This window comes from Camelus bactrianus, chromosome 12, assembly GCF_048773025.1.
Source record: "Camelus bactrianus isolate YW-2024 breed Bactrian camel chromosome 12, ASM4877302v1, whole genome shotgun sequence".
NCBI lineage: Eukaryota > Metazoa > Chordata > Mammalia > Artiodactyla > Camelidae > Camelus > Camelus bactrianus.
Window position 1 is genome coordinate 27,254,972 of NC_133550.1, and position 15,693 is coordinate 27,270,664.

The 15,693-nt window shown below is 36.8% G+C and overlaps 1 protein-coding gene and 1 non-coding gene across 9 annotated transcripts in view; both read right to left on the reverse strand.

Moving 5' to 3' along the window:
* The window catches only part of GRIP1 (glutamate receptor interacting protein 1), a 615,139-nt gene that overhangs the window by 194,522 nt on the left and 404,924 nt on the right, over window positions 1-15,693 (reverse strand). The window lies entirely within an intron of this gene.
* LOC123612992 (U1 spliceosomal RNA) lies at window positions 10,680-10,837 on the reverse strand. Its single transcript, XR_006720318.1, has one exon. It is a non-coding gene; the product is annotated as a U1 spliceosomal RNA (small nuclear RNA).

Genomic DNA, 15,693 nt, shown 5'->3' on the forward strand with positions numbered 1-15,693 from the left:
TCCTTTGAGCGGGAATTTACTTCTGTAGTCACAGATATTATAACCCCCATTTTTACAGATGAGAAAACGGAATCTAAGGGAAGTTAAAAATCTGTCTAAGGGTAAACAGCTAATAAGTGGCAGAGATATGATTCAAACCCAGGTCTACCTGACAGCAAAGACCATTCTTTCCCCAATATTGCACACCATCTCAATAAAGAGACTGCATGACATACAGTTCTTAGCGGAGAGGAAAGTCTGTTGTCTGACCACTGCAACCCAATCTGAGAGCTGCCCAAACCTATCCTTCCACTTTCTATCAAAGTAAAGACACAGACACTCAACACATGTCTCTTTCAATGCTATGGGCTACCATTTGCTGAGTTTTCAGTTGGAGAAATTCATTGATATTAAATGGTCTATTATGACTCAATTTATCAGTGGCAAAATAAAAATTAAAACCCAGGCACCTAGATTTCATAGTCCGAAGATTATCAAATTATCTTCATTGGCTTCTGAGACAAATTATTCAGACACACAATTTCCTAATGAATTACTTGCTTGTCTAACTCTCCTTAGGTTATGTCTACTTCATCAACTTCACTACTTTTCCCCATAAATCTTGCCTGCACAAAGATCCAGCTTTTATAGTTAATTAGGACAAACAAGGAAAATGCAATTCAACTCCACAAAATGTGAATGTTTAATTCTGAACTGATTTTGTAGCATTATACTCAGTAGGACTCTTCCAATTTTCCAATTAACGAGTTACTGACATTTACAAACATCTAGAATAAAAGAAACCTTTCCTTCCATCGCTGTTTGTCAGTTTCATTACTGAATTTTGGGTCTGCTTTGGGATACTTCAATCATGAAAGTAATCATATAAAGCTGTGTTGGATTCTATTAGCAATAATACCTTAGAGGAGGTTCGTTTATGATAAGTGAAACTTTCTCTGACTCACTTTCATTTGCCATGCAATTTGCCTCAAGGTATTTTAAAATCACATTGTCAAAGCTTTAGCAGGGTGATCCTAAGCATTTAATTCTGAGCTATAGTATATAGTATATTTTGAAACAGAGATTTTTTTATGAAGTCCAATATTGACATGCAAATCACTCAGCATTTTTCAGTGTCAGCACTGTTTAAATTTTCTAGATCAGGGTACATCAGTGCTGTATGAGAAAGACACAAACGTATACACATATGCATATACATACATACATACATATATACATGTATTTCATAGATGTAGTCATCCATACATACGTATCTATTTACGATCACCACTAGGAATAAGTACACACATGAACAGGAGATCTAAAAGGACCCCTCAACCCCAAGACATCCGCCCTTTCCTTTTCTGCAGGGCTAACTACAATGGGAGAAAGTTGGAGACCACCATCTTTATCCCAGTGACTTCTTATTTAGCCTGGCAATAGAATGATAAGGAGCTTAGAACTAAGGGCAGGACCCAAGATGAAAAAGCTTTTATAATATTCCAAAAGCTTCAACTTGTAGAAAAGATATGCAAAAGTGTGCTTTAATGTATATAATTCATAGACTTTGGAATTCTACATTTAGGATGGCCGCGTGATATCAAAGATGCTTTCGGAGAAACAGTAATTTCACTTGGAGACAGCCTACAAATCTGTAATGAAGGTACATAGCTTGTAGAAGAACAGAAGAGCTACAAGAGAAATTAGAGTATCTCAGAGGTCCACAGTGAGTAATTCAAGCACTGCATGGCAGACATTATAGAAGTGGGCATGGCTACCACCTGACATGTACTATCCACACCTCCACTTAAAGAAGTAGCTTAGAAAGGTTATGCATGTGTGTGCAGATCTATCGAACAATTTGGTACTGATTTCAAGCGTAGTCTGTCTTCACGTTTCTCCACCGAACAACTGTAGCCTTTCCTGGCTTCCGTTTGCCTCAAGACAAGCTTAATAAAACATCTGATACTTACTGTGACAGGAAGAGCAAACAACACATAATGGCTATTCCGGGTACCATAAAGCTCAGATATTTGCTTCTTTGACAATTAGGGATGTATTGCAAGCGTTTGTGCATTATCTGAAAAATGTCACATTTATGTAAACAGACATAATAAAACTGAAATATGTAGGCACTGCTGGTGCTACTCCTTGTCGGCATCTTCCCTCTAGGAAACAATGTCAAGGAATACTTTTTAAATTCCAATTATTTGAGATTTTAGCTAAAAATCTATTAGGTCAAAAAATTCTTTGTTAAACCAAGTAGAAAACTTTGCCCCCTTTGTTAAATATCTACAAACATAATTGAAAAAAAAAAAGATGTAAAACTAGTTGGAGAAATACCAGAAAGCCTCAGGCAACCTGCATAATTAAACCATCTTCTTTCCCATTTCCTTTATCTTGTCTTCTTTTGACCCCAGAATTTCCTTCTTGCTTTGCATATTTCTGTGTAATTGAGATGAAGTATAAAGCAAAGGCTGAACTGTCATCCTACGAGCCCTCAGAATCATCTCAGCTGTTCTGTGAGTAACATCTACCAAACTTAAGGGCTGGATGCACATTCACTAAATGACCCCTTCTCATCTAGACTGTGAATCACACGGGCCTTTTACAAATTTTATAAATATAAAGGAGGCATACATTTACCACGTTTGTTTTTTTTCTGTCATCAGCAAAGATAAGTCAATTGGAAACAGGTGAGACAGGCAATTCTCTACTTTTCCTCTAAAGCTTTTCTTTTTAAATTTTATGGCAACAGGGTGTATGTGTGTACTGTTTTATATTGCACGCATGGAATGTCTAATGTTTCTTGGCTAATACGATGGCAAATAACTCGAACTGGAGAATGGGGGTTCTTTTTTGAGAGTGAACATGGTAATGTGGAAAGCATACAGCCTTTATGCTCCTAAAACACATAACTTGGATTCTCCATTTACTTTGGGCAAGTTACATAAATTTCCCATCTCTTAAATGTGGATAACAATATCTGTTTTTCAAACTTAGGAGAATTAACTGGGAGAGTACATGTGAAGACCTTGGTTTATAAGTAATACCAGCTTCTCACGCCACTTTGGCTTGGTGTGATTTCACGGACCTCTTGGGCATTTGATATCTGTTAACTGATCATATTTGGTAGAAATAAAAATCGTACAAATGGAGATTTTTGAAAGCCTAGAATTTTTTTCAGGTATTTTTATTTTTTTTTTATGAGGGAAAAATAGAACCCAACAACAGAAAACAAAATCACTGCTGTTCACACATAACTGAATTAATTAGAGATGAGTTCTGAGAGAGATAAAAATGGCTCCTTAAAAGCTTAAAAAATCTGAAAAATACACACAAAACATATTAAGTATAAAACATATCGTTAAAACATTATATGGTAAATCCTCCAAGAGGCATAACTTAGTCCCCTAAACCAGACACATCAGGTAGGCAAATGCCAATTCTTTCATGGTACTAGGATGTCATCTATTAAATTACCACTTCTGTAGTGCTCTGATGGTCTCAGAACTAATGCTCCTTGTAAAGGTTTAAGTTAGAATGAAGGAGATGATTTGCTCATCTCATCCTTCATACATAATTATCAGTAACTGCACAAATCTGGTTTGTATTTGTTCCATTAAGTACCTACAATGACATTGTTTTGTATACAGCCTAACCGTAAGATGCACCCTCTGTCTACACATAGGAAGTTTCCTACGTGTTACAATTTAGGTTCAGAATTTTAATAAAATGAGAAACAATCCAAAAACAAGGCATCCCCAGCTTTTAAATAATGACCACGCACTAGACTCCTTACTTTACATGATACGTGATGACAAAGGACAAGCTGAAATCCTCATCCAGTTTGGCAACGACTATGAAAAAAAGAACTTTTAAATTTCTTCCTATAAAATTTTATTTTAAAAAGTGAAACATGGCAAAAAGCGAGTATTCTTGGGTATTAGAAATCATCTATCTCCCAGCCAGGAAAAGAGGTCTGCTGGAAGGCTGCCCAGGGCACACTGATTTGTTCTTTTTCCTGAATCACTATTAAGGGGCAATTACTTTTCATTGGAATTAGGTTTATTCTGTGCAAGTATTAAAAAAAAAAAAAAAAGGCTTCTATACACCAGAAACTAAGACAGCACTGTACATCAATTATACTTCAATAATAATAATAATAAAACCCCCCAAGGCTTCTGCATCTTGGAGTTTAAAAGCATAGAAATAGCATACACTCAAAATGCAGGATGGGTGGCACCCAATTCTGGTCAGAAGGTTCTCTAGAAATCATGTCTTAAGACATCTTATTACCACGAATATTATTTTAAAAATATTCCCTGATCTCTTGATTCTTGACATTTTGGCAGCATTACTGGAGTCCATGTCTCTGTCCTGTTGGCTTTGCTGATACCAGATAGTCCTGGCTTCCCCTGCACCTCACTGACCGCACCTTCTCAGCCTCTGTTGGCGCTTCCCTCTCTTCCTCCTTTCCCTCTTTCAGATCTGTAAATATGAATCTCCTTTCCTTATCTACACCCCTCTCTTCTTGTCTCATCCATTTCTGAAATGTTAATGACTCCCATGCTTATATCTGCAGCCATGACCTCCCCCTGGGCTCCAGACTCAGAATATATAACTGTCTACCTGGCATCTGTGCTTGAATATCAAAAAGGCATTTTAATCTTAACATGTCCAAAAGAGTACGATTGCTCTCCTCCCAACCGAACCCCATGGCATCCCCATTCAACCAGTTACTCAGGCCAAAAACCTCTGAGTCATCTTGGATTCTCTCTTGCCGTTACATTCTACCTTGAATCCCTAAGCAAATTCTGCTGGCTCTCCATTAGACTATTGCCTCAATGCATTTCCTTCTCACTACCTCCACTGCCGCCACTCTGGTGGTGGTTGAAGCCACCATCACTTCTCTGCATTATTAAAACAGATCCTGAAACTTGTCCACCTACTGCCCACATAAGTGCCAGAATTATCTTTTAACACCCACCACCCCAATCACATTATTCTTTGGCTTAAAGTTATCCAGAGGCTTCCCATTAAGAGAACTATCCAGACACCTGACCATGGTATCAGGTGTAATCTACCCTCTACCCATCCTTCCCACCTCGCCTGTCTTGTATATTTTTCCTCTCCATTCACTACACTTCAACCACATGGGCATTCCCTTCCTCCTGCTCCTCGACCATGTAAAGGTCATTCTCACCTTAGAGCTTTTACTTTTGCTATTCCTTCTACCTGGGACATTATTCTTCCAGGCCTTTGCACAACCAGCCTCTTCTTACTAACCTGATCTTGCTAAAATGCCATCTCTTTCTCCCTGAGCATCCTTTTCCAAGTCTTCTCTTTCCATCAACTTATTTTTATTTTCTTACCAACAACACTTACAACTGTCTGAAATGTCTATTTATTTGCATCTCTAGTGTCTGTCTCCCCTACTGGAATACGAACTCCACGAAAGCAAGGATCTTGCAAATACTGTCTATGTGTCTTGGCACATAGTGGTTATTCAATAAGTATTTGCTGAATGAACATTTTTGATGCTTTCCTGACCATCATATATATGTAATGTAGTATAGCTACACCATATACTAGAGTCAAACATAACAACTGAAATCCTTTATAATAATTTGAAATAATGAAGTCATGCTCCTGGTCATAGAGTTCAAGGACTGGGAAGGGTCTTAGAAATTATAACAGGTCCTCTTATTTCACAACATTGGGAGGCTCAGAGAAGGGCAGCAAGCCACAGACTGTTCACAAAGTGAAAGAGAGGTAGTCAGGCCTGGCCAGGTCCCCACAGCAAATACAAATTCTTCTACAGTACACATGGGGGATGGTACATACCTCACTGACTACACAAAGAAACCCAAATCCAGCACCAAAGTGCATGTTCACTATGCACAGCAAGTAAAAACACTATTTTGACTCCATAAATTTGATTTATCTTAAGTGAATAGGCTTCATAAAAAATGGCAAGCTTTTAATTAATAGTACGCTTGCATTAGAATTTAGAAGCCTGTTCAGGGACAACTGAATGACACACGTCTCTTAAAAATACAGTCAGGAAAGTTTTAACTGATGTTTATAGTTTCTCTACAAAAATTTCCATAAATATCACTTCAGAAAATTTGCATAGCTATCTCATTATCTGGGCGACTTTTATTAAGAGACATAATGATGTACGTAATACAGCCCTCTTGAGTGCTCAGGGATCTCCTGGAATTTGGGAGGGGCCTGGGCCACTTTAATATTTGAGACAATTTTTTTTCAATAAAGAAATATTTAGATGAAGTTACCAAAATTATGGATATTTTAAATATTTACATTATACGTATTAACACATTAACCAACCCCTCAACGAATGTCTTATTATTCACCAGGACTTTTTTAAAATTTTTATTCTTCATGCACTAACAGCTGTATGATCTACTGCAGGGACATACATTCTAAAATTTTAACAGGAACACCCACTCTTTGCAATGCTGTCCATGAATCTCTAGGACACATACATGCAAATCATGGTAAAAACCCAAGATTGAGGTTCTTTAAGAAGACCTGGGCCAAGTGAGCCTGCCAGCATCCAGGACAGACGATGCTGTATCTGATTTTCTTTGCTTTTTACCTTCACGCCAACTGCAAGCAAGTGGTGTGGGGAGAGGATGGCTGGGGTGGGGGAAACCTTAGCCACCAAAAGGCAGTTGAAATTAAGTGTGCAAAAAGTGAAGGGGGACACAATCTTTCTGGTCTCAGAAGTTGAAAATCAACCAACCAATCAAGGAAAAATAACTGACATGCCCATCTTCACCTCTCTGAATCCGCTGCTTCTCCGACTCTCGGGGGGGGGGGGGGGAGGGGGGCATGGGGAGGGTCGGCGGGAGGCGGGGTGTGTGTTGGGGGGAAGGAGTAGCTGCTGGGATTAATAGTTACTGCAGCCTAATCCTGAATGAGGACAATCTGCTCTGGCCGTGGTCAAATTCTGATTTGCACGTTCCAGGCATAAACTGAAACTAAAGCAAAATACCTGTTTACTAGAATGAATCCCCAAAAGCTTTACTGGAGTTGCAGAAGTGTGTTCTGAAAGGTCTGTTGGGTCCCGAGACGCAAGTTATAAGAGAAAGGAAACCAAGCTCATTTCCTTAGGGGTCAGGAAGCAATTTGACAAGCAAGAGGTAGAAGTGCATGTGTGTGTCTGTGTGTCCCCATCTGTCTGTCTGGGGAAGGTGGGGAGAGGTACAGCCTGAGGTCACTTTCTACTCCAGAAAATCAGCTGTACTGTGGGGCTGGGGGATAACGCAGCTCTAATTATCCAAAGGGACCCCATCTCAGGTCTGGTTCTTTCCTCCGCATAGCCAAAGGTGGGGAAAAAAGAGATGCTTGTAAATGACTGTGTTGGTGGTCCTATTCATCTTTTTTTAGTGACATTAACATCTAACAAGCTTTAGTTCTTAATTGTTTTTACAAGACTGATGTTTAATCGAAGCTAATGATATCAAGGTACTTGAATCATCACATGAATTAATTTAGCAATATGAATGCTTCATCACATCCTCTCTTTATTTCTCTCAGTATTAATTACAATCTTTTCCCAAAGAAAGTGAAAATCCCAGAGATGACCTAGATATTCCACTTTTCTACCCACAGTGGGCAGATTCCAAGAATCCGACAGACCACAGAAAGACTGGTTTGGGTTAGAGAACAGTTTCTAAGATTTGCCCAAATATGGGATACTTACACATACTGCACTGAAACACACCATAACCAAAACCCAGTAGAAATATGGGCCTGCGATATTAACAGAAATCCACAGAAAAGGAAATACAAATGGCTCTTAAAAGTAAGAAAATATGTTCAGTCTTACTCATAAGAAATGCAAATTAGAGCCGCACAAAATACCATCCTTTTCACTTCTAAGATTAGCAAAATTCTACAAGTTGGATTAAGTACATATTGGTCAGGTGAGGCTGTGGATAAACATGCAGTGCCATACATTGTCAGTGGGAAAATATGAACTAGTATAACCTTTAAACAGGGCAATTTGGTGATATTTATCAATGATATAAATGCAATAATCTTTGACCCAAATTTCCATTACTGTGATTTATCTTACAAATATGCTTGTACATGTATAAAATAATACATGTAAAAGGATATTCATTACAACAATTTAATAATAGCAAAATATTGGAAACAACTCAACTGTTCATCAATAAAGACAGAAAACAATTCATGTGTTCACAAATGAAGGACTGGTTAAATAAATTAAGATGTACTCATACAATAGAACATCATGAAGCTAAAACAAAGATTGATGAGCCACTTTTTGTGCCATTATGGAAATATCCTCAAGACTCCTTTTTCAGTGGAAAAAGCAACATACAGAAGAGTGTGCATAGAATGCTATGTTTCGTTTTAAAAAGGAAAGTTATGAATATGAGTTTATATTTGCTTATATTTGCATAAAGAACATCTGGAGGAATTCTAAGAAACGAATACTGTGATTTTCATTGTGTGTGCACAGTGGTGGGAACTGGCTGGTGGGGTTATGGAAGACAGTGAATCTTTTCACTATGTACTCTTTTATATGTTTTGTGTTTTGAACCATCTGGTTGTACCAGAATCTATCTTGTGTGAAGCTACCTGCTCCAAAAAATAAAAGTAATGCATTATTGATAAGAATATCACAATTTCTGGATTTTCCAAAAACATCCTGCATATATATTACTTAAAATTCTTTTCTGGCAGATTTTTTTTTTTATTTGCCAAGGAAGTCTAATAAATTTCAAAAGATAAACATTGAAAGACATCACATGAATGCATGGGCATAATGAAATGCTTACAGAGATCTACTAATGCCGGCAGCAAATTAAGTTTCTAGAGAATTAGCATTGATTAAGTGTCATACTTGTAAAACAATTAGGAACTAAAGCTTATTAGATGGAGAATGCTGAAAAAAGACAGGCACCACCATCACCTAGAGGAAAAGCTAAAAATGAAATATTCAGTAGCTATCGCTATCACATGTCATCTCAGTAAGACAAAGGATCTGCTTATTTTTCTTTTACAGGTTTCTAATATTGGGAAGTTAAAATACCTATTACTCTTTTTTTAATTGAAGTATAGTCAGTTATAATGTGTCAATTTCTGATATATGAAAATGAATACTCTTTTACTCTTAAAAAGTATATTCAAGCAGTATCTATGAATCAAGGGTATTTAAAATACTGAGCTAAAAGCATTAAGGGCATTTCCTCCAAGTTTGTTGTTGCTGAAGTTATTTGAGGTCTGGCCTGGATAATTAAAGATAAAATAAGAACCCAAGGTATCAGTATCGAGACATGAGACAAGATAAACTAAAATGTACACGTTAAATTCAAAAGAAACACTGTAATTAGAGAAACAGCTCGGGAGCCACAGGCCAAGCAATATTAAGAGTTGTATTTCTCTTTCAAAAGGCAGCCAAAAACTCACATAGAGTATTTTCAGATGGGCACATAATGTTCAAAATTCACAATTTTAAAGTGACACATTGAGAACGAGGTACCAGATCATGAGGCCGATGGGCCAGTGGACAGTAGGAAAAAGTGGTCGTCAGTAGAGACAGCCATTAGGGTGTGGTGGTTCTCCTTGGTCTCCCTCAATCAACAGCACACATTAGAGGATTTTTGCTCTCTTCCTGGTGGCATCTTTGACAAAAACAGCAGCTCACAGGATTTGTACTCAAGGCTGACTTCGAAAAGAACAGAGCAGTAAGTTTCTAGCATCTGCCAGGTTTTGGGGAAAATTAAGGAGAACAATAAATAAACACTGAGGGCGAAATCAACAAAGATGATAAAAGGGCCAAAACATTACACTTTGCATTTTCATCTGCCTTGTACAAGAAAACCTAAAGGGGAAAGAAAGAATGATTTGAGGGTAATTAGGTTGAAACAACCTTCTCAAAATGGTGACAGAAAGCAGATGACTAATTTTATTATGCCCAGTGAGAGAGCAAACATTCAAAGAGAATTCTATGTGTACAGAGGATTGAAAAAGAATGAGATTTTTTTTTTTTTGAAAAAGAATGAGACTTAAAAAATACTGGTTAACTATTATGTGGTTTTGATTGTTGAAGAAGAGTAAAAGTAATTCATTGCGGTTGAAATTACGGCCTCTTACAAACCTCTAATAGAAACAATTCTCATTTAGAAAGCACTTTACAATTTCAGTACAATTGTACATCCATTTTTTCATTTGCTGAACTGATATTATCATCCCTGTGATACAGATACTATATATAGAGACCAAAGCTCAGCGGCATTAAGCTACCTGATCAAGGTAGTACAGGTAGAAGGTAGTGCAGCAGAGATTCAAACCTGGTTCATGAGTCCACAAATTCTGGGCTCCACAGAGCCTCAAGAGTATGTGCAAATAATTAAAAAAAAAAAAAAAGACATTCAGTTCCTCTCTGTAGCATAACCAGCCAGGGACTAAAGATATTTTGACAGTCTGCACCATGGTGTGCTAAGAGAGTTCTCAAAAATAGGTTCAGTGATAGTTACAGAGATACACAGATGCATTGTCACCATTCGGGACCCTCAATTCCCTGCACCCAAAAGGCCAATATAATTTTGAGTCATCAGTTGAGCAAGGAATTGATTTTCCTTTGATTCAAATATTTCTTCTCTCTCTCTCTCTTTTTCTTTTTTTTTTTTTTTTTTTTTAGCACAAATGCAGTCCCCCAGTACCACAAATTACACAGTGGAGTTTCCCGCCTATGGGGAAATTGCAAGGGTCAGCACACTGGAATGCAATGGATAAGCCTCGCCCTAGAAAAAGCACCTTTGTGATTATGGTATCTCCCCTGTCAGGGAAGTATGAATATTTCACTGAAAGCATTTACCATATTTTGTTTATCCATTCGTCTGTTGATGGACATTTGGATTGTGTCCACCTTTTGGGTATTGTGAATAATGCTGCTATAAACATCGGTATACATGTTTTTGTTTGAGTCCTTGCTTTCAGTTTTTTGGGGTATATGCCTGGGAATGGAACTGCTGGATTATATGGTAACTCTATGTTTAACTTTATGAGGAACCCTCAAACTATTTTCCACAGTGATTACATCATTTTATATTCCTGCTAGTAGTGCATAGAAGTTCCAGTTTCTCCACATCCTTGCCAATATTTAATACTTGTTATTTTTCTATTGTTTTGTTTTTGAATAACAGTGGGTATGAAGCAGTATCTCATTATAATTTAATTTCATTTCCTTAATGACTAGTGATGTTGAGTATCTTTTATCTTTTGTTGTATTTATCAATCATTTGTATATCTTCTTTGGAGAAATATCTATTTAAGCCCTTTGCACATTTTTGAATTCGGTTGTTTTTGTTGTTGTTGAGTTGTAGGAGCCCTTTATATATCTTGGAATATATATAAATATATATTTATTTTTTATTTCTATAAATCCCTTATCAGATATATGAATTACAAATATTTTCTTCCATTCTGTGTGTTGCCTTATCACTCTGTTAACAGTGTCCTACAAATTTTTTAATTTTAATGAAGTCCAATCTATCTATTTTTTCACTTTTGATGTCAGATCCAAGAAATCATGAAAGTGATTCCATTTGACTAAGCTCTGATACCATCTTGAGGTAGCATTCTTGGGTCACTCTACAAGTCACCTACAACAAATTGCTTTGTTCCAGATAAATTCCAAATACATTGCAATAGGCTAAAAAGCAAAAGATGCATGGGTGACTTCATATTGGTTTCCCGTTGTCCTTAAGGTTCAAACTCTATGGCACGAGTTTTACTTTATAACTTGATCCCTGACTACTTCTTTAGCCTCATCTCACCTTCATTTTCTAATTGCAATAATCTGGAATTTCCTGTGCTCTGGAATATTGTACATATGCCCTCTTACCTGCCTTACTTATACTCATCCTTCAACTCTTAAACCAGTCAGCCCTTCTTCCAGGAGCTTTCCCATGATCTCCCTCATGTCCACCCAGCATCCATTTGGCCAGAAGGTTAATGTACAACACCCCACATGGTGTCTATCACAGGTTTTGCTTATGAAATTATTATTTATTTAGCTGTCTCCACTCTAGATGATAAAATCCATGAGAACAGTGACCCTACCTATAATTTATTTTTATCACCATGTCCTCAGTGTCTAGAATAATTCCTGGCATACTTACAGATGCTCAGTAAGTATCTGATGAATGAATGAATAAGCCAGACTAATGGCTTTTCCCACCCAGTGTTCTATGCCTATCAGTAGTTAGAGAAATGTTTGCATGGGAAGGCATAAAATTTAGAGATATGTCCTAAGTTTCCTTGCTTTTCTCAATAATTTCTCTTTAGTGAAGTTTACTTAGCAGACCTTTAATTACAGTATTATTCTAGGCACTTGATAAATTTTTAATTCATTTAATATTCACAACAGACTGATGAGGTGGGCCCCATTATCATCTGTAATTTTCAGGGAATGAAACAAGAACACAGAGATGTTAAGTAACTTGTCCATGGTCACACAGCTACTGACTGGGCTTGAGCCCATTTAGAGTTGGCCAGCCTGTACCATATCTTGGCTGTGATGAGTTCCACCTACATGTGAAACAGTATATACTTGAACATTTCAGGCTTACAAGGATGGTCAAGTTCATAACATTTATGGTGTTCTAAACTTGGCTCACATTCTCCTCAGATTTAGGGTCTGATTTACCTCCTGGGAGTCCCAAGTTTCCTAACTGATGCTCACACACACTTCATCCCTTAACTCTTTCAACTTCCTCTCTCAGAACCTGAGCTCACTTCCTCATTCCTTCTGGAGGCTCAGCTGATGGAAACACAGTATTTCAAGTACAGATGGGCCATATTCATTGTCAGGATTAAAAACAAAACTAAATTTTTTCAGTGTATTTAAATAACTATCTAAAATAATCCTCAGGCTCTTTTCTCAAACTTGGCTGGCAGTATCACCCTAAGGGATGTTTGAACTATTTTCTTTAAAATTTATTATTTTTCTGTTGCCTTCAAATAAAACTAATCTTCAGCCACATTACTGTTATTCTGTTTAAAGAGATACAGAAAGGTACCTCTTTAAAAACAGTTACTTTCTTCATCCCTCTCAACCTTCTTTCCTTCCTTCCATCCTTCCTCATTCATTCATTCTTTCATTTATTTGAATATTTATTCCACATTTTCATGGTGCCAGGCACCAGGCTAGATGATGATGATGGAAATTCAACTTTCACCCTCAAGGAGTCAGTATCTTTCCCATTTAAAAAGGTTTGCCCAATATCATGGAAATTAAACCATGCTATTATCTGGAATACTAAAAAAAAAAAAAAAAATTGTAAGACAATAAATGATTTCAACTGGTTCCTCTTTTTCCATCTTCATATTCGCCCTCTCAAAAGGTTAGAAGAATACAGTTGCATGGAATTCAGTACCATTATTTTGGTTTGAATAATTAAACAGAACATCTCATTTCAGAAAGTACAAAAGCATGTAACAAAAGGATTTACAACTTTAAGTCAAAGTATATAATAGGCTGCTACAGTTGTGAGTTAATCCCCTTAAAGAGAGAAAAAAAAATGTAGAAGCAAAGTAACATTTTAAGGCAAGATGGATGTATTAGAAATTTACCATTGGATGGATTGCAAAATGTCTCTTACACCTGAATAATAAATATAATTTATTGATTCTCTCTGAATGTACTAGAGAAATAAAGCATGTAAAATAATCATTTATGCTAAGGACACACAGTAAAGAATCAAAATTATTCTCTGCAGCAAGCACTAGGCTGATAGTTACTAGCACATACGTTCATTTTCATACCTCTTGCCCTTTTAAATATATCTCTGAGGAAAGACAGTGGTTATTGTTTGGTTTTCCCCATGTAAAATTTCTCATGCAGTAAATCTTTAAAAGTTATATGAAAAGTACATTTTTCTTTCATGGATTCTCATTCATAGTTAAGAATGCTTGTGGGTGTATTTCATTTAGCATGGACAACATTTCCAATTTAACATGTCCCAGAAAATGTAACATTTGCAGCTAATTTCCAACATAACATTTAGAAATAGCTCAAAGTGAAAACTCATTATTGGTTTTTGCCATGTTTAAAAGCCAAATGCAAATGAAAACCAAGGCAAGATTATATTTTACTTTTAGATCATGTATTTTGGTTCTCTTTTCAGAAAACAAGTTTGGTGTAGGTGGTAAGCTTGTAATGTTATTCTTTGTTTAAAACACATGGCAGAAAGGTCTCAGGAAGGAGAGGACAGATGTTCACACCTGTCATGACCCGAGAATTATAAATCTGCCTTTGGAAGACAGGCCTTCAAATGGCCAGTTGGGCGGTCATGTTCTCAAAGTCACATATATTATAATAGCTTCATTTTTTTGTTAATTAATACAGCTCAAATGTTGTCTTTTATATTTCCACAAACTTTTCATCATCGAGGGCTCACATTATGTTTTGCCCAAACTGAACTGACTCCCTGATTTTGCTCATGCATCAGACTTGCAAATGAACAGATGTTCACATATGTACTTTCCCATGTGAACTGGTGGCCAACAGGTCTTATCCTCTTTTGAGTATTTATAATATTATAAACTACGACACTAACTTTCAATGGGACTCAATAAAGTAATGAAATATTTATAAATTTAGATTGAAAAATGGTCATTTGTACTATTACTTAAGGAAAACCATAGTTGGTCTTAGTGATTTTTTTATATGATTACTCTCTGACAATATGCATAAAATGAAGAAATTCAAAATGACGGAATTCACCTTAAAGTTTGAGCCCATGCAAGTAGTTTTTTAAAGTATTAGAGCTGAACGGAAAATGTGACTGAGGTGGAAAATTTTTGCAAACATAAATTTTAAATGGAGCTTCCAGAAAGGAATAATTTTATGATAACCTATCAAATTTGAGGGGTTGTTTAGATAAGAATTTAGGGATTATTGAGATAAGAATTTTGCCAAAAACATAAATAGCATAAAGAGTATACAGAGGCATTTGCAAGCGGCTTCCACACAGGATTTAACAAATATCTTTCATGCCTACTAAGAATTCCAGATACCGAGAGTTCCTGAATGGGAGGGAGGAGGCACCTTCAAGTAGGAAATGCCTCTCTGTGGAAGTGACAGGGGCTGAGACCCAAATAAAGACAGGGAGCAGCCCCATCTCTGGAGAGGGTGGTTCCAGGCAGCGCCCAAAGGAAGCACATCAGTCTCAAATGCACTTTGAAAGTATATTTATTTTTAAATCAAATGCTAAAAGAGTCAAATAAAAATTAAATTACAAATTAATGTATCTATAAGTAAGGTGCATATATATTGTGTTCTGACAACATACATGTATATATATGTATACATATGTGTATATATACATACTGATAACTGAATAGATCCATGTAGATAAATAGTATCTCTACAGAGAAAATGATACATTTCTTAAATGTTTTGAACCATAAGCCAGCGCAAGCTAGGAGTAGCTGGATAGCCCATACCTTGACAACATCGACTCACGGTTTGTCCTAATACTTTGCCTTGTCTTTAAGTTCTCTTGGCCTCTCTGCCAGTGACTCATATTCTGTCCTCCTCTCCTGTGAGCTGGGGTAGGTGAGAAGGGCTGACTGTCTCAATGAAAAACAGGTATAGTCAGCAGTACAACTCCATGTCCCACCTTTCTGAACTGAGCACAGAAG